Source organism: Spermophilus citellus (genome assembly GCF_964194105.1).
Source record: "Spermophilus citellus genome assembly, chromosome: 1".
NCBI classification, from domain to species: domain Eukaryota; kingdom Metazoa; phylum Chordata; class Mammalia; order Rodentia; family Sciuridae; genus Spermophilus; species Spermophilus citellus.
This window is the reverse complement of record NC_138182.1, coordinates 61,175,782-61,195,959: the sequence shown is the minus strand read 5'-3', so window position 1 is coordinate 61,195,959 and position 20,178 is coordinate 61,175,782.

Here is a 20,178-nt window from a genome sequence, read left to right as displayed (position 1 = left end):
AAAAAAAAAAAGAAATAAAAGCAGCTCTTTGGAAATGTAATGGTTACTAAGGAAAATCAAGGCAAAGCTTGTTTGGGGGAAGATTTTCCTCTATCTTATTGCCAATATGTAGAACTTCAAGTATTAATTTCCAAATTATGGGATAACATAGGATTGCTCATCATTTCTGGGGTCAAGGAGAAAAATAAACTAGTATTTTTTTAATGTGATAGAAACTAGCATAGGTACTTACAAAGCTAACTTTTTTTTAGTGATTGCATGTTTCACAGACTTTTTTTTTTTTTTAGTTGTTGATGGACACAATACCTTTATTTATTTATATGTGGTGCTGAGAATCAGACCCGGTGCCTCACATGTGCAAGGCTAGAGCTCTACCACTAAGCCACAACCCCAGCCCCCATAGGCTTTTATATTAATTATAGCATGTTCTCCTTACAAAATCCCTTGTCAAGAGAAATTAAAACTCACAATAATCAATATGTCACAGCTCACACAGCTAGTAAGCATACAAATTTCTATCCAACCAGTTGTTTCCCATGAACTTTTTGTTGTAAGGTTGAAAGGGTAATATACCAAAACTTACAGCAGGCAGGAAGCAAATTGTCAGAATAAAAGATGGTCTCTGCACATGTGTGCTGACGTTTTCCATCTCTCCCAGAAGCTCCATCTGTACTCTCCCATGCCATAACCTGAATTCAGAAAACATTTGTGTGTTGAAATTAGGAGGCTTAAAAATTATTTGGAAAGTAAGTTGTTTGAACCTAATTACATATTGGTCAAAATGTGTAACATTTTCACATTAATAAATGTTATTTTAGAGCAGTATTAGCCTTATGGGAAAATTGAGCAGATAGTACAGGGATTTCTTATGTATAACTTGTTTCCCCCACGTTAAATATTTGCATTGCAATAGTACATCTGTTAAAATCGATGTGCCAATATTGATACTTTTATCATTGACTAAAGTCCATAGTTTACATTAGAGTTTGTTCTTTGTTGTACAAGCCTTTTAGCTTTAACAAACATAATTTAATGTATCTACCACTAAAATCTCACACTGAATAGTTTTACTGCCATAAAATTATTTGTATTCTACTATACATTTCTTCCTCTTCTCAAACTTCTAATAATCATTGATCTTTTTACTGGTGCCTATATATTATTTTTCATTTTTCAGAAAGTCTTTTGAATACTATCTCACACTATATTGCCTCTTAAGACTGATTTATTTCAACTAGAAATATGCATTTTGGGATTCTATATGTCTTTGCATGTCCTGATAGTTCATTTCTTTTAAACAATTAAAACTATACTATTGTATGGGTATATCATTGTTTATTCATTCATCTATTGAAGGATGTCTTGGTTGCCTACAGTTTGAAAAATTATATATAAATCTATCTATCTATCTATCTATCTATCATCTATCTATCTATCTATCTATATATATATATATATATGATTTCATAATAAATGTGTATATAGAGTATATCTGAATATATAAAATTTATATTTATATATACATATATTTATCTAAATTCTATCTGATTCTTAGAGAAGAGAGTAAAAATGGTATAGAAATATTTGTGAACAAAGAATAGTAGATATTTCTATGAACTTGATGACAAACATTAACTTACAGAGCCAGAAAGCTCAGTTACTCCAAACAGACTGAGAAATAAAATAAGAAAATCACTTCTATAATAGCAGCCAAATTACTGAATCCAAAGATGAGAAAAAAAGAGAAAGGGGACTTCTAAAGTAGCCAAAGCAAAATCAGCATTACATAAATGGGAATAGTGATGGGACAGATGACTGAATCTTCATCAGAAACTTGGAAATAAAATGTCAATAGAATATACTGAAAAACAGAATAGGAGAAAACAATTACCCTAAAACCTATATCTAACCAACACATAAATGAATTAACAAATAACAAACCAGATAGAAAATCTGATATTTTTTCAGAGAGAAATAAAGACTTACAATATTTATGAGCACAATGCAAAGAAATGTCCAAGAATTTTCTTCAAGCTAAGGAGAGTGGAAAGCAAATTGAACCTCAGACATAGTGGGAAAACTAACAGAAATTATAAATATTTCATTAAATACAAAACTCTTAATATTTTCTTCCAAAATTCCTTAAAAGCAGTAATCTACTTAAAGTTAAACTACATTATGAGTATAATGTAATATGCAGACGTAACATATATGTAAGGATTCAAGATTTGTTCTAAATGGGTTACACTATTCCCAGTATCTTATAACAATGCTTTCTAAGCAATGTAATATCAATCTAAGTAGTAGACTTAAAGCATGTGATACTTTCAGCATCCATCACAAACAAAAAACTCTAAAAAAAACCCATAAAATTAAAAGCAAAAACAAAAACTAATAAGTGTTTAAAAAGTCAAGTAATAAATCAATTACTATTTTTGTTATTTTTTTCCAAAAAATATGAATATACAAAAGTACACAGTTTCGTTCACTTCTGATTTCTTTTGAATTTGGTCTTCTAATATCAAGCACTTTTTATGACAATTTAAGAAATCTGTGATGTTATCGAGTTTAACTATGTTTCTGTGCTTTGCTATTTTTTTATTTAGACTCCAATTTAGAACAGATTTATTTGAAATAATTTTGTATGAATATGTGCATTTTGAGGAATAATGTAAGTATGCATCCATACCAGCATAAAATATAATCAAATATTTTATTTTTAAATTGTGTAAGGAATTTAAATTATTAATATTTTCTTAAACTTTAAAATTTCCAATGTATTTTCTTTGCTGTCTTCTCTATACCTGAGAATATAAATTACATAAAAATAATTTCTTTCACAAAAAGTAAGATTCCAACAATTTTTACACTTTAGTTTCTGATACTCAAAGACTTCATACATAAGTAATATATTTCACTGTCATTTTTTATAAAAAATATATGAACCAGTACACTTCAATTCATATCATAAATCTTAAATCAACTGATGTTTTTATTTTATTAGATATAAACTTAATAACTACAATAATTCCAATGACACGTTTTTAAAAAGTAAATATATATTGGTATAAATGTATTATAGTCGTGAATGCAGAACATATGCAATGATTATGAATTATGCCATCATTAATTGAATACTCTTCTGTTTCTGATATTCTTATTTCTTAGTCTAACATTTTAACTTATTAACTCTATTCAGTTCATTGTAGAGACCCTATTTCATTCATATCGATTATAAAAATAATGTAGCTGTTTCTATCTACGTTGCCAACTTATTCTTTTATTGACCTTTTTTTGTATACTAAATTGTTTACTCTCAGCAAAACAACACATCAACACTTTAAAATTCTTTCATGCTTTGGCATGTAGCAGATTCCATCAACCAAATATTTCACGACTGCTTAGCCAGTTCCAGAGAGCCTTCTATTTAATTCTAATGTCTTAGTTTATCAAAATTAAAGAAAAAATCTTTTGTACATGAGATTTTTGGTTGGCCAAACAAAGATCCCCCTAAAAATGCTCACATCTTAACACCAGAAACCTGCGGATGTGTTACCTTTCATGGTAAAGGAACTTTGCAGATGTAAGAATCCCGAGACTGGAAGTTTATTCTGGATTATCTAGGTGATCCTACTGCAGTCACAGGTATCCTTATAAGAGGAAGCCAAAAACTTGAGAGTCAATAATAGGAGATATGAAGATGGAAGCAAGAGGTTGGAGTGATACAAGGAAGGGGCACACTCTAGGTAATGCAGGTCATCTATAGAAGATTAACAGAAGCAATGAAATTGCTTCTTCTCTGAATGTAATTCTGTTGACATTGTGATTTCACTCTTCCTACCTCCATAACTGAGAAAAGAATAAGTTGATGGTGCTATAAGCCATAAAGTTTCTGATAGTTCGTTATATCAACAATAAGAAATGAATATATATTTTGGTATCATATTTTAAAATACTTTTAAAATATGAAAATGAAATGAACTGGGAGGATTATAATTTCCAGACCAGCCTGGGCAACTTAGCAAGACGATGTTTCAAAATAAATATTTTAAAAGGCATGGGGATGAAGCTCAGTGTTAGAACACATGATTAGTATGTGTGCGACCCTGGATTCAATTCCCAATACAAACAAAAGATAATAAATTATGGAAATGGTATTTGAGTTATATGACAAGCAGAAGCATCTTAAGATCCTCAGAAACTATTCTCTAGTTGTCATGAACAGATCGCTGATAGAAATATGGACATTGAAATCTTCTGTCTAGAGATTGAATGCATTGAAGATCATGGTAGAGAAACAAAATCTTATCCACCTCTAGACCTGAAAAAGAAAATAAAAGTTTCTCCTTTCATGACTTTTATAAAGAATCAAGCCTACTTACATGTTGACTTTGGCCATTCAGTCTGATTTCAGAGTTTTTATTTCTGTAACTTGAAAATAACATATTAATGCTTTCTAAGTCACTAAGTGTCTATCAATTTGTTATATATAGCAGCAATGGAAACTAATACAAGGTATGACTACAGCTATTTTCTATATCATTTTCAAAACTGTGATGTTTTCAGGTACCAAAGTGCCATCATAAGCAAATACTAGTCTGCAAGGATTGAGATTGCTTTCAGTAAAAGCAGCTGTAATTTCCAGAATTGAATTTGGTAGAATAATTTAATTAGATAAGCATTTACATTATGTTTAGAAGTAATTTTAAGTTGACAAAATATACTAAAATTTTAAAGTGTAATTTATTACAAAGTGAATATACTTCATCTTAATATTGTCCACTGAAGTCCATTTATGACTATTCTTTTTTAAGACATCCGAATAAAAAGGGTCTGTGTTTACTTTAGTAATTAACACGCAACTCAGGTAGATCAGTCACTTAATGATTGATTAATAGGTCTTAGTCTATCATCAAACAGATTACATTGAGTTTCTATTTTAAGAATGTAATATTATATCACTTAATTCCATAAGGCCCTAATGAATATAAAAAACAGTTTTTTTTTTCAAATTTTAAAAGATCATTAGGTAGAGATTACCATTTTCTTGCAGTAATCTGAACTCTGCAAATATGTCATATCAAAGTTGCCAAAAAAAATTCATGGGTTAATTTTTGGAAACCAGTAAAAATATGAATCACAAAACCAATAGCAATTAATTCCAAATATATACCTGATAAACTATTTTAAATATAGCCCTCGGTATCAACTCAGTAACTTAAAAATACTCCTTCTTTGCTTAAAACCAACAAGTACCAAGGTCTATTATTAGAATATGTACAATATTTGAACATAAAAATAGGTAAGCTCATTTTAAAATTAGAACAATATTAATATGCTCAAGACCTTTGGCCATATATATGCCTACACACACACACACACACACACACACACACACACACACATATGTACACAATATTGTTTTAATTTATTGAAAATAATGAATGCCCTCACCAAAAATGGTCAAGCCAGCTGTCTCCACCATTACTTTCTTTAATTTCTATATCCTTGCCCATTCCTTCCTTTCTATTCTAAAAATATAGAAATTTTCACTTGATACACCTAAAGGGACTACATGGTTTTTTTTTAATCATTAAGATTTTATAGTCACTTGGAATTCCACCATTGATTTGAGGTTCAATATATATGCTCCGCACTTTCCCAATAATTCCCAAGTAAACTTTAAATTCAATGAAATGCATTTGAATGTGTTTGTGATATTCTACATAAATATAAATCATGACATTACGTTGTTCTTAATACATGCTATTTTTGGCATAACTTACCTTTAATATAGTTGCAACTTTTAGTAACACTTAATAGAGCTTCCAGATTCTATTACCATATTCCCTGCAACTACCCACAAAAAAGTGCCAGTTATTTCTGCCAGGCAACAAAAAGCTTCTTTTATAAATAACCCCTAATGCTATTCCTACAACAGATACTCTATAAAATTAAAGTGAGATGTTTTTATCAACATACCCTTTTCGTTTTACTATAATTGCTTCTTCATAAATATGGAAGGATATATTTGGTCTATATCTCTCTCCTTTCTTAAGGGTGCTCTGTCTTCCTAAAAGTGTAAATTTATTTGAAAAATACACAAATTTTCAATAATGATGAGTTAGTTTCTATTCTTTTGTTGTGCAGAACATTAATGGATATTGAAGGAATTGTTGTTTTCAGAATAGGCTTGCTCAAAATGGTGACAATGACAAACTTAAGAGTGCTTATATATTGTGGTAAAGTCCCAGAAAGATTTTTTTTTTTTGGTCTATTCTTTTGCAGCCAATTCAAGTAATCTGTACAGGAATACAAAAATATGTTCCCAATATTTTCAACAATTGTTATTCTTTAGTAACCTTCAAAAATCTCCAAGTATTCTAATAGAAGTCATTAATAAATTGTCATATACTTGTGGTTGGAGAAAAAGGCTGCAGCATATTATAAAAATACTCACTCAATAGTGCACGTAACATTATGAAAAACTGAAACATGCCTAACCCTACCATTGCAAATGTGGCCTAGAATGAAAATACTTAGTTGGCTAAATAATTTGAAAACACAATCATAACTTTGAAGATCTGGCAATAAAATGTGAAGTTATATGCTAAAGACATAAACATTGAGAAAATAAGAATACGATGAATAATATCTTAGAGTTCACAGAGAATGGAGGATGATCTTCATCCTTGAAGATACTCTGGATCCATCACTCTCTGCCAGTTGTTAGTTGTGTAATCTTGGTCATATTATTTAAATCAGCTGTGTCGTAACTTCCACATCATTAAAATCAGAATAATGCCAGTACTTTTTCATATGGTTGCTATGAGGATCGACCTAGTTTATAGTTTTATAGACTTTTGAGCATGGACTGGCACATAGCATAGACTATGTAAGCATTAGTTACATACCTTTTTTAAAAAATAATGCACCATTTCATCAAATGCCCAATTCCATAGATAATTCCATTTGCCCTTTGTAGTCTTAGAAAAAAATGCTTTCAGACTAAATTAGAAAGTTAATTAGCAGCTATGAGTAATTAAGGTGCTCTTTAAGCTCTGAGGAAAAATAGGAGAGGAAAGATCCAGGTTGAGGCAGCTGGTACATGGAGAATTGTGTTATTTTAGACAATAATAAAAGGTGAAATAGCAGTAGCTTTCTTTCCAACTAGAACACACTGGGAATTTGTCAACTCTACAAGTCCTGTTAAAATTAATGTCATAATTATATCTTTGAAAACAACTGCCATTTAAAATCATGTTACACAGTCCTCTCAAATTGTACTACTAGGGCATCCAGTAGCTATTAGTCATCTTCTTTATGAATTTATTGAAATATTTAACTATTACATACAACCAACATACATGCTGATTAGTACATGAATCTTTATGCAAAATTTAAAAGTTTTAAAGTACCAAATATGTCATCCCTGTGGAAGATGACTTTGAATGGACTCAAGCATTTATTATAAACTCACGATGAAGGATGAGATAGGGAAGTAATTTTAGGGGAGGAGTGCTCTTCACAACCACTTAGAACATGAAGAGATAACCCTGTATAATGGTAATTTCAGAGGGAAAAGGTCATTTTTAAGCAACTCTTGGTGAGATGAATATAGATATATGCACTAATTATACAAGCTTACATACTGAATTTATTCTCTTGTTTGATTTGTGGTCCAGATTTAAGGTACAGATATGGCCATAGACCACTGTTCAGGAGATATTTGTGATTTGATGTAATTGCCTAAGGTTTACTTTCTATGTGTAAATAATGTAAGCACTGAACAGAGATTAGTGCAGAGATCACTAAATAAGTAGCAAAGAGATCAGAATACTAATCCAATCGATGATGCCATAACCAGCAGTGTGATTTCAAGCAAATTATTTCAAATGTAAAGGTTACAATGAGTTGAATATCTCCTATTATATGACTTAATTTTTTTGATAAATTAACAATGCTCTTTTTATTGCAATGGATAAAGACCAGTGATTTTAAATACAATATTCAAAACTACTTAAACCATCATGGAAATGCAAATAAAAACTACATTGAGACTCCATTTCATCCCAGTCAGAATGGTTGCTATGAATGAAACAAAAAGTAAATGTTGGTAAGGATGTGAAAAAAATAGAAGCCCTCATATACTGTTGTAGGGAATGTAAATTAGTACAGCCATTGTAAAGAACAATGTGGAGGTTCTTCAAAATACTAAACAAAATTACCATGTGACCCAGCTATCCCATTACTTAGTATATACCTGAAAAAAAAGGAAGTCAACCATTAAAAGAGATACTTTTATAATCTATCTGCATTGTGGCCTTATTCACAGTAACCTAGTTATGAAATCAACCTAGCTGCCTGTCAAAAGATGAATGGAAAAGAAAATGTAGTATACATACCACACAGTGGAATATTATTCATCCATGAAGAAAACTGATACCATAATTGTAAGAAGATGAAAAAAAAACTGAATGTCATCATGTTAAGTGACATAAAGCTAGAGATAGAAAGACAAGTATTGCATTTTTTTCTTTGATATATGGAAATAAAAAGATTACCTGAGAGCTCTGGCTGTGGCACAGAGGTACAGTACTTGCCTAGCATGTGTGAGGCCAAGCAGGAACAAACTTTATTTCTGAAACTCCCGCCAATGCCACGCCGCTCCCAGGAAATATGCTGAAACAGAGTTCTCCCGGGCCACACTAAACCAACAGGAAAATCCCTCCTCCGGAAATCCCTCCCTCCTACTACATTTCCCCAACCAATGGGAACTCTCCGGGAGTCCCGCTAGAGCTCCAAAGTAGCAGGCCCAGGTGGACAGCAGGGGTCTAATTGAATTGAGATCTTAACATACTCATATCCTCTCAATGGCTTGCTGGTGTCACCTTTCAACCAAAAATGCCACGCGTCATTCCTACTTGGCTATGGCTCTCAGCACCACATACAAATAAATAAATAAAAATAAAGATATTGTGTTCATTTACAACTAAAAAAATTAAAAATAAATAAATAAATAAATAAATAAATAAAGGTATTTTGTCCAACTACAACTAAAAGTAAAATATTAAAAAAAAAAAGAATACCTGAAAGCAGAATAGAAACCATTAGGAAAGGGAAAGAGCCTTGGTAGAGGGGAGAGAAAGGAAAAGGAAACAGGTGGTATTAGGGAGAGTGGATATGATTAAAAAATGCATGCGTATGTATGAAAATGTCACAGTGAGACTTGTTGATTCATACAACTAATATGAGTTAATATTTACAATGAAAACCCAAAAGGAAGAAAATGTGTTCATATACTCAATGTACACTGTGTGCCTGAATGGAAATACAACACCAAACTCCAGGAATATATTCAAATAATATGTTAATAAATAAATAAATATGTAAGTTTATATTAAAAGGCTTTAAAAATTACAGGATTAGCCCACGTCTACACACTTTAGTTATCAGACAAATCACTCAACTCTGGAAATGCATAGACACAAATTGAAAGCCCTGACTTTCAGTCATGTGTCTTTTCAAGATTCTTACTATATCTTCTCATGCTAAACATTAATCTTCCTCACTATTATGTGCTTCAGTGATGACTTAAAATGATTTCACAGGATTATATCTTTGAGTAAATGGAGTAAAAAAAAATGTTTTCTGAAAAATTTACAGTAGCATGCTCTTTGAATTCATATTGATGTGTCTGTATGTATTCTAGATGCAAATATTTCCATTTATTCTGTTCCAGTATTCTGTATATTCAGTTTATCTGTTTCCTATCAATGATAGAATACAAAGTATCTGCTCTCCCTACTGTGTTGATCAATATATGTATCCCATGAAAAAAGAGGAATTTTTATTGCTAAAATAACAAACCATCAAAACAGTCATTTTTTAAAAAAAAATATTATTTGTAATGAAACTGTAAATGGAAAGAGTAGATGGTTGGTAGAATTCAGCTAGGCTTATTCATACATTTGAGGTTTATTGGCAGTATGCTGTGGCTGGTACTCTAGCATGGCTTTGTCCAATTTACCTCTTACATTCCTACTGTATTTTTCCTGTCTCTTCATGTTTGTGAATTCAAGAGGAAGTAAGCCCAGTTATACAGTAGGAACAATCCATGCACAAACTCTTCAAGCCTCTGCTTGCTGCTATGATCTGGTTAGACAAAGCTAGTCACAAGAAAGATCCTGAGTCAGAGCAGTGGGGGACTATAGAGTGTTAGGGCACATGAAACCATTAATTGGCACCACTAATGCCATACTAAAAATTATCTTGAAATTATTGTGAATTATGGGAATTTTCTAGGAAATACATTTATTTGTTTGAAAAAAATACATTATTAAATTTATATCAGCTTCTTAATGTAATAAATCTGTTATATAGTCCTTTTACATGTTCCTATTATAAGATTTATAGTTTTAAATATAAAAACATGGACTTTTTTTATAAATTTGCACTTACAGTGATATTTTACAAATTTTTACTTTACATGTATGCAATTACTTTTTAAATCAAAACTAAACATGAACTGTATATACATATCTAGCATATTTACACTATTTATATATACATGATTTTTGTACATACATTATATTATATACTATATAGGTAAGTATTTGGAAACACATAAGCAATATATATATATATTTTTTTCTCTATCATAAATAGTTCTCTTCATTAGAAATATGGCACTATTAATAATAAATCTACACGTTCCAATACATACACCTGTTTTATAGTTCTAACATTTTCAATATGATATTCTAGTGTAGTAGTTTGGGGTTAAAATATAAGTACAGATGAAGTTTCTAAAATATTTCTATGGATTGTATGTAACTTTTTCCCCAAGGATACATATGTTGAATGCTTCATTCTTGGAAGATGGCATGGAATTTTTTTTTTTAAAGAGAGAGAGAGAGAGAGAGAGAGAGAGAGAATTTTATTTTTAATATTTATTTTTTAGTTCTCGGTGGACACAACATCTTTGTTGGTATGTGGTGCTGAGAATCGAACCGGGCGCGCACGCATGCCAGTCGAACGCGCTACCGCTTGAGCCACATTCCCAGCCCACATGGAATTTTTTTTAAGGGTAGGATCTAATGAGGGAGAATCCTTAGGTGATTGGTGGACTTGCCCTCAAAAGAGATGATGGTAACTCTATTGGGAACCCTGAGTACTGGAAAAAGTTAGTTGTATAAGAGTGAGACAGACATTTGCACCACTCTTTGGCTTCCTGTTTCATGATGTTATCTTCCCCAACACACACCTGCTGTTTTTTGTTAGGCTCTCAGCAGAAGCTGAATCAATGGGGTGTCTTCCATGGGGTGTCTTTGAATCTACAGAACTGTGAGTTAAATCGAACTCCTTTCTTAGCTTTCTTGAGGTATTTTTGTATAGTATCACAAAACTGATTAATACACATGTTGATCCCATACTGACCATGGGATGTTTTACAATGTACCTTTCTAGTACCCTTATTTGAAAACACAGACTTCCATTCTTTCTCAACAAGCCATGGGCATTTAGTTTGCCTATACAAAAGTGAAACAGGGTTTTTCTTTCTTCATTACAGTGAAATAAAATCTTTATCAGTTTTAGTGTTTATCAAATTATTCAAACTTTCTCCACTTCTGTTTCCTTATCTGTAAAATTGGTGTGACTCTACTAATTTAGAGAGAATTTTGGTGAGAAGTAAATGCAATAAGATTTGTAAAACACTGAAGAAGTTGTCAAGTACAAAGCAAGTCTCAAAAGGTGTTTGATATGTTTTTCTTATTATCACCAATAATGCATTTGTTAATATCAATTTTTATGAATTATCCATTAAAATATTTTAAATTTTTATGTTGAGATATTTCTCATTTTCTTGTCAAAATATTAGACCTTTTTATGATAAACATAAACTCATCCTATTTTGCATAACAGTGATTCTTTACACGGATTTACACACAAATCTTTCCCCTGGAAATAACATCACAAACACATACAGAACGCTTTACCAGTTCTCTAGATACACCTTCATCTAGTCAAATTGATATCTAAACCATAAAGAATAAGATTGCAGATATAGAAGTAGTACATACTTCTGCAACTCTGCAAGTTAGAAGAGTCAGGACAACAAAGGAGAAAATTAATTTTGAGGAAAGAATGAGAGGAAAATTTCTCGGAATCAATAAATAAGTGACAGAAAATCTAAAGAGCACAGAGAATCAGAAATGTAACTCAGAGAAAAGAACAAAACAATTCACAGCTTCAACCCTCTTCCCTGGCTGGGGCAGAGAATCTGACACTGTAAGCATAAGGTAAGCTAGAAGGTGCAAACAACCCCAATATTAAGAGCAGACTGGCAGTTATAACTGTAGCAGAAATTCACAGTTCTTACAAGCTTTAAATTCAGTTCAAGGATTTAATTTGAAAGTGACTCCTACAATACAACAAGCTAGCTTTAGAGAAGAGATTCATTACTTCACTCATCAAACTCTCAGAGTGTTATAACCAGGAGCCACCTTGAGAAGAGTCCTATTATTAGGGACTGAACTACACTGAGGATCAGAAAATAAGAATTATCACAATATAGGGTCCCTGTGCAAACCCCATCACAATGACAGGGTGGGGAACAGCCACACTAGACATGGCTTGGTGGAGTGTCTGACGCAAACTTACTGAGAAGTTTAAGCAGTGCAACACAGAGACAAGGAGGGAAAGTGAGTGGAGGGCACAGTGGTCAGTGATCCCATTCCGTGATAAGGAGGGATATCAGTCATGAATGGCTTCAAGAGGGGGATAGATCCAATAACACTGAGACCAAGGCTGGAAAAACTGATTGCTTCCCAAGTCCCCAATCCAGCACAAAACTCACAAATGTAATTGATCCCAATCCTGTAGGCACTTTGGGGATATACCTAGTCAGATATAAAGGCAGACCCATAAGAATCTTAGATTTCTCAGCAAAAGCTAACATCTAGGAAAACTATACAGAGTATTAAAATGAAAGGATGGAAAATGATATTTCTAGCAAATGGAATTGAGAAACAATAGAAATAACTATATTCACATCTGTGGAAAAAAACTTCAAAATCAGAAGAGACAAAGAAGGTCACTTACATGGATAATGAGAACAATTTGATGTGTCACTGTAGTATACGGATTTGAAGTCCTTTACTTATATACCAAGAGGTGGGATAACGGGGTCAAATGGTAGAGAATAATCCATTTATAAGATACAAAAAAACTATTCTAAATATATATGTACCAAACATCAGGACACTCTATTTTATAACACAAACTATCTGACATAAAGAAAGATCTAAGGCCTCAAAATAATAATAGTGATTAAAAAAGAATCATACCTCAACCAAATAAAGGCTATATATGACAAATACATAGCCAACATCCTACTGAATAGGTGAAAATTGAATTCATGTCTTCTAAAATAAGGAACAAGATGGGGCTTCAGTTGTTACTTTATTCAAAATTGCACTTGAAAATGTGACCAGAGAAATAAGGAAAGAGAAAGAAATAAAAAGGTTATAAATAGGAAAGTCATAAATTACTACTCTATGCAGATAATGTGATTCAACATTTAGTAAACTCTAAAAAACCCATCCAAAGACTTACAGCAAATAAACAAATTGCAAAGCAAGAGGACTTAAAATCAACATGCAAATATCAGTAACTTTTGTGTACACCAAAAATAATCTTGCTAAGAAAAAAATGAGGAAAACAATGTCATTCACAACAGCCTAAAAAATTAAATACCTAGGACTAAACTTAATTGAGAAAGTGAATGACTTCTATAATTAAAATTTTAAAACACTGAAGAAAAAAATTATAAAAGGCAGCAGAAGAAAGAGAGATTTTCTCTTTATAGGTTGGTTGAATGATTTTTAAAATCGCCATAATACTGACAGTGATCTCCAGATTCAAGGTAATCCCCATCAAGATATCAAATTAACAAAAGATAATCAGAAAGTACAATAGAAATTTTTATGGAAGGGGAAAGTGACCAGGCAGAGAGGGAAGAGAAGTGAGAGCAAGAAAGGATGGAGTAGATAGGGTTGATGTGATCAAAGTGTGATGTATACATATACAGAAGTGATACACTTGTCTCTATGCTAATACGCATGAATAACTAGGCCAAAAAGGAAAATAAAATCCAACTTCACCTGTGTGAAAGTAAGGCAGTTAGGTAGCTCAACTGGTATCTAGGTAATATGTTGTTTCCTTTGGACATAAAGGTAAAACTGTAAAACCTAAAGAGCTAAACACCTGTTCTGCTTTTTACTAAGGTCTTCACCTCTTCAATTTGCTTCTTAAAGTGTATGTCCTTTATTATGTCCTCTCTGCATTCTTGTACTATAGTGGGGAAAGATTTCAGTGTGTTCACCTTTCTATCAAAAGTTAGAAAACAAGTGACATGGTTGACATCTCATATAGAATTGAGAGGAATTTCTTTTTTACTAGTAAAGTCTCATTTAATTTCCATTCAAATATATTATTTTAAATTTGTAACTCATTTTCAATAATGCCACTTTACTCACTTATTAATTCTATATTTCATATTATCCATATACTACTTTATTATATACAATGCCATATTATACTATGTATATATTATATTATATTATATTTTTCAAATAAGTGCATGCTATTAAATGTTAATGCTAGAATAATGGTACATAGCAGGACATCTATCAAAAAAGTCATGAGCTATGTTATGTACAATGATTTATGACTAACTTATATATGAATAGCCTGATGAAAGTTTCTTAAGTTCATCATTTTGAAATTTGCAGAAACCTGGTTTCACTTTGTATTTCAGATTCTCATACCAACATATTTCTTAGAATATCTTACATATCAAGTACAGATTATATATTCACAGAAATTCTGCACACTGCTTTATTTATTTGTATTGGTATTAATTAGTTTATGATGACAGTAATATATGGGAAGCTACTCCTGAGCTATTTAGTGTCTTCACTTGGCCTTGAGCCAAGGAGATTTTGGTTTGGCATTGCAAGTTTTGTGGCTCCTCCCACTTAATGGATTACACAATGCCCTTGACTTCAGTCTTCCCTTTGCTAGGAAGAGAAGAATGCTTCTGGTAGCTGCTCTGCTCTGGCAGCGCCAGAATTGGGTGTGACCCATTGAGCCTGGACTACCCACCTCCTACCTTATTTGGCAGAAGAACACTCTATGGAAGAACTTTGAAGTTTCCCCATATATAATAAAGCAAATGTGAGCACTCACTGTCTTCGGAGTGTAGAAGTTTGACTCCTACCTAAGGTCAAAGAGCTGTCCCACCCTCACTTTTCAAAATTGCTATCTGTGTACTGTGATGTTTTCATCACCTTCTTTTCTTAGCTTTATTTCACAGCCAACCCATGACATGCAGAGGAAACCCAAATTCCATTGCCTGAGCAGAACATAGGTGAGAGTAAGATAAAGATGTTTAGCCAAAATCTCTGTTTCAATATGCCTTTAAGAAATTCTCAAGAATCATGATCAGTTTCCTTTACATGTGATATTTTACACTGAATTCTATAGACCATTTTTACTTGTTTACTACTATTATGGTTTGGATGTGAAGAACCCACAAAAGCTCCAGTATCAATGCAGGAATGTTCAGAGGTAAAGTGATTGGATTGTGAGGGCTGTAACCTAATCAGTCCACCCAAGTTTGAATGACTTGGGTTAATGGTAGGAAGGTGGTATGTAGCTAGAAGAGATTGGCTACTGGTGTGCGAACTGGGAGGGTGCCTCTTCCCTGAGGTTCCTTCCCTCCTGCTTCCTGACCACCTCATAAATTAAATGTTTTTCCTCTGATGAGCACTTCCACTGTGATGTGCCCCCTCATGTCAGTCCCAGAGCAATGGAGTCAGCTGTCCATCTATGGCCTGATACCTTTGAAACCATGAGCCCCATGTAAACTTTCCCTCCTCTTGTTCTGGTAGGATATTTTTCCCCCAATGATTCAAAAGTTAACTAAAACAAGTAGCATTCAAAACAGGTACCAATGCATGTAAATAGCTTCTCTATCATGTCCTAAAAACTTGTATTTAGGCTAGGCATGGTGAGGCATGCCTGTATTCCCAGCAACTTAGGAGACTGAAACAGGAGGATCACAAGTTCAAAGCTAGCCTCAGCAACATAGTAAGGTCCTAAGCAAATTAGCAAGATCCTGTCTTAAAAATTAAAAGACTGGGGATGTGGCTCAGTGGTTAAATGCCATTGGGTTCAATCCTGGTACCAAAACCAAACCATACCAAAGCAAAAATCCCTTATATTTAGACATGTTAATTTAGTGTAGCAGCATGCTTATTTCACTTTTGAACACTTCTTTTATACCAAGTATATATTCAGGATTTATAATTGCAAATTAAACAAAATCTTGTATACTAATTTTATGTGTTTTATGATCATGTCTTTTAGTTCAAAATTTTTTAAAAAATGATTTTTTAAATTTTATTTAAAAATATTCATAAAATATAAAACCTGTAAGTATTATTGGTACCATGTACATTAAGATGCACAATATCATGTTTCAGTAGATATGTATACATTGTACAATTCTTCAGTCAGGTTAAGAATATTTATTTCCTCAAATGTTTATTATTTGTATATGGCAAAAGTTTTAAAAATTCTTCTAATTTTTTTGAAATGTACAGAATATTGCTATTATTTATTGCTGCCCCACTATGCAATATCATCCTAGAATTTCTTGCTGCTATCTAATCGTTACTGGAACTCAGTAACCATTTATCAATATTTCTCCCATGTCTCCGACCTTTATTACCCAACCATGTAACTGTAACTTTTATTAATCAAAATTTTTAGATTCCACATGAGTAATATCATGTGGTGCTTGTCATTTTGTGCCTGACTTATTTCATTCAACATAATGGTCTCCAGTTTCACCTATGTTGTGACAAAATACAGAACTTTATTCTTTTTTTCCGAGTGAATGTATCCATAGTATATACTATAATATTTTCTTCATCCATTCATTAGATGTACATTTCACTTGTTCCCATTTACTGACTATTGTGAATAGTGCTGCAATAAACATGGGAGTGCAATGTCTTTTCAACATACTGATTTCATTTACTTGGATTATATACATAGTGATGAGAATGTTGGATCACATGGAGTTTTATTTTTATTTTTTGAGGTATCTTCACTTGGTTATCCATAATGGCATTCCCAATAAAAGTGTGCATTCCCAATAAAAGTGTAAATGTTGACCTCCTTCTTCACATTTGTTATTTTTTTAAAGTGTTTTTGATAACAGTCATTCTCACAGGCAAGGTAGTAACTCACTATGGTTTTGATTAGCATTTCCTAGTTAATTAGTGATGTTGAACTTTTAAAAATTATTATTAGCTTATTGGCCACGGTTTAGTCAGCACTTTGTTGCTGTGGATAATACCTGACAAGAACAACTTACAGGAGAACAAGAAAACCTTAGCGGAGGAAAAGTTTATTTTGGGCTGAAGGTTTCAGAGGTCTCAATCCAGGGTCAACCATTTCTCTGGGCCTGAGGCAAGGCAGAACATCATGGTAGAAGAGCTTTGGCAGAGGAAAACTGTTCAGCTCAAGGTAGCCATAAAGCAGAGAGCAAGAAAGGGGAAAAGGCTGGGGTCTGATATTGTCCAAGGCAATGGCCCACATAATCCACATCCTCCAGTCAAACCCATGTATTTGCAGGTACCACCCAGTGTTTATTCAGCAATGCATAGATTAATCCAGCAAATGTATGAATGGAGGTCAGAGTCCTAATCATTGCCTAAAAGCATTACTTCTGAACCTTTCCATTTTGGTGACTATATATTAGGATCTATAGCTCTTCTTTAAAATTTGAGGCATTTGTAATTTTAATATCAAACTGAGTTCCTTATATATTCTGGATACTATTCCCATCCAAAATGCTAAGTTTGAAATTATTTTCTCTCATTATATAGGTTGTGTCATCATTGTTTTTGTTGTTTCCTTTCCTGTGCGGAAGTTTTTTAGGTTGATGCAATTGTATTTTTTCAATTTTTGTTTTTGTTGCCCATGCATTTGGTTTCATTTCTAAAAACTCTTTGCCCAAGGAAATGACTTGAATTGTTTTCCCTTGTGTCTTCCTCTAGCAATTTCATTGTTTAGGACTTACTTTTAAGTCTTTAATTTATATTGAGTTAATTTTTGTAACTTGTAAGAATAATTGAATCTATAAATTGCTTTGGTTATTATAGGCATTTTAATAATATGGATTCTTTCAATCCTTGAACATGGAATATCTTTTCATCTTTTGTATCCCATTGAATATTTATTGATAATTTATTTGAATGAAGTTCTAAGTTACCTTTATAAACCATGCATTTGAATTTATTGAACACAGAGCTCATACAATACAAATTACTCAAGAGCATTTTGTCATACATATATTACATTTAGTGAATGGTATGCTTGTGCATAAATCTATTTTTTCTAATGTCATTCCTTCAGCAGTTGACTTAGGAGACTTAAGTAATTCAAACTGAATATGCTTACCTAAAAAGAAGGTAAAATATTACATTTTTATACATGCTCTTCAAACTTTAATATAATTTCCAGCTGCATCAAAATCACCTTGATCAATTGGTTCAAAATGTGGTGGTAAACACCAGGGAAAAACATTTTATACAATTTCTTCTCAGATACTTTTGATAATACTGAAGATTGACAAACACTGTTTCAAATTGGCTGAATATAATTTCAAATCAGAGCTAATCATATAATTTACTCCCTAAAGACAGACCCAGAAACTCAACATTAACCAGAATCTATGCTCTTAAATCACTTATGTACTATCTCCTGACAGACTTGCTGTAGCATTTATGCATTCCAATAATGTCATTTATACTTTTTTTAATGATACCAGAATTTGCATTATCTCAACTTCCCTATTCCTGAACTGACCTCTCTCTCTTTCTCTCATTTCTGTCCTTTCTTCCTTCTTTCTATCCTTCCTTCCTTTCTTCTTTTCCTTCTTTCTTCTATTTCTTTCTGTCTCTTCCTCCCACACTTGCTCCCTTTCTTCTTTTCTTTCTTAAATTAAGCATCTACCAAGTTAGTGAATGAAATAATAAATTGAATTAAGTATAATTAAGTGGTCCAATGTGGACAAATTAAGCCTGATCTAAAGATGTGACTTATTCTCCTTGGTTAAACATTCTCATGATGGTATCATGTTGGAATAACTTTCGGTTTACAGCTAGTAGCTACGAGCAACTCGGAGTGCTTGAAGAATCTACGCTTGTTCAGGCCTGACATGAATGCCTGCAGGATAGGGTGCTCTGCTCTAGCGAGCCAGTAGTGAAACCACATCCTTAGCACTTGTGGTTAGCATTACCAAGCTACCATGCCAGAAAACCAATAGTCAGGAGCTTCAGGGCATGAAACCCCTGACTCAGAAGGCCCCCTCCCTTGGGGACAAAGACCCTTCCAGATGATAGCAATATTTAGAGCTTCCTCATAGTACAGTTGTATTAGGCATAAGATGATTGGCTTATGGATGTTATCTTGCTTATGTATGATTGACTTGCAAGCCCTACCCAAAACCCTATAACAGGTGTATGCATTCCCAAAATAAATAAGCTACTGGACGTTGACCAGGTCACCACCAGCCAGTTTTCTCACCAGCTCCCAGTGTCTGTGTGTTGACTCTGAGACTCTGCCTCCCATGACTGAGGTAACCAAGTGACTAATTGACCACTCCAGTGACAAGAACAACCGCAGTATCATATAACAGTTATCTGGTATATATATAGCTTTAGTTCTGGGTGACAAACATCATTTGTAATGGCTTAGCATAATGGAATGGGCCTTACTACTTTATTGAATGTTAATGCAGGGTGAGACTCTGGAGAAATTTGGATCTTCCGTTTTTTAATAATCTCTCATTTGAAGCCAATAAAAGGTGATGGAAAATTGAACCAGATGTGGAGCAACAACAAACAAACAAACAAACAAAAACAACCATAGAATTCTCCTCCAAGAGTTTGTTGGGAATATACAAGTCAATGAAGTAAGAGTACTCTTATTCTATGCCAGCTCTCAATAAAGATGATAGTAGTTGGCTCCACATTCCTTGATATTCTTTGCTTGACCAAGTTCTTTATTCCTCTGAAATTTAAGCAGTCCTTTAATTTA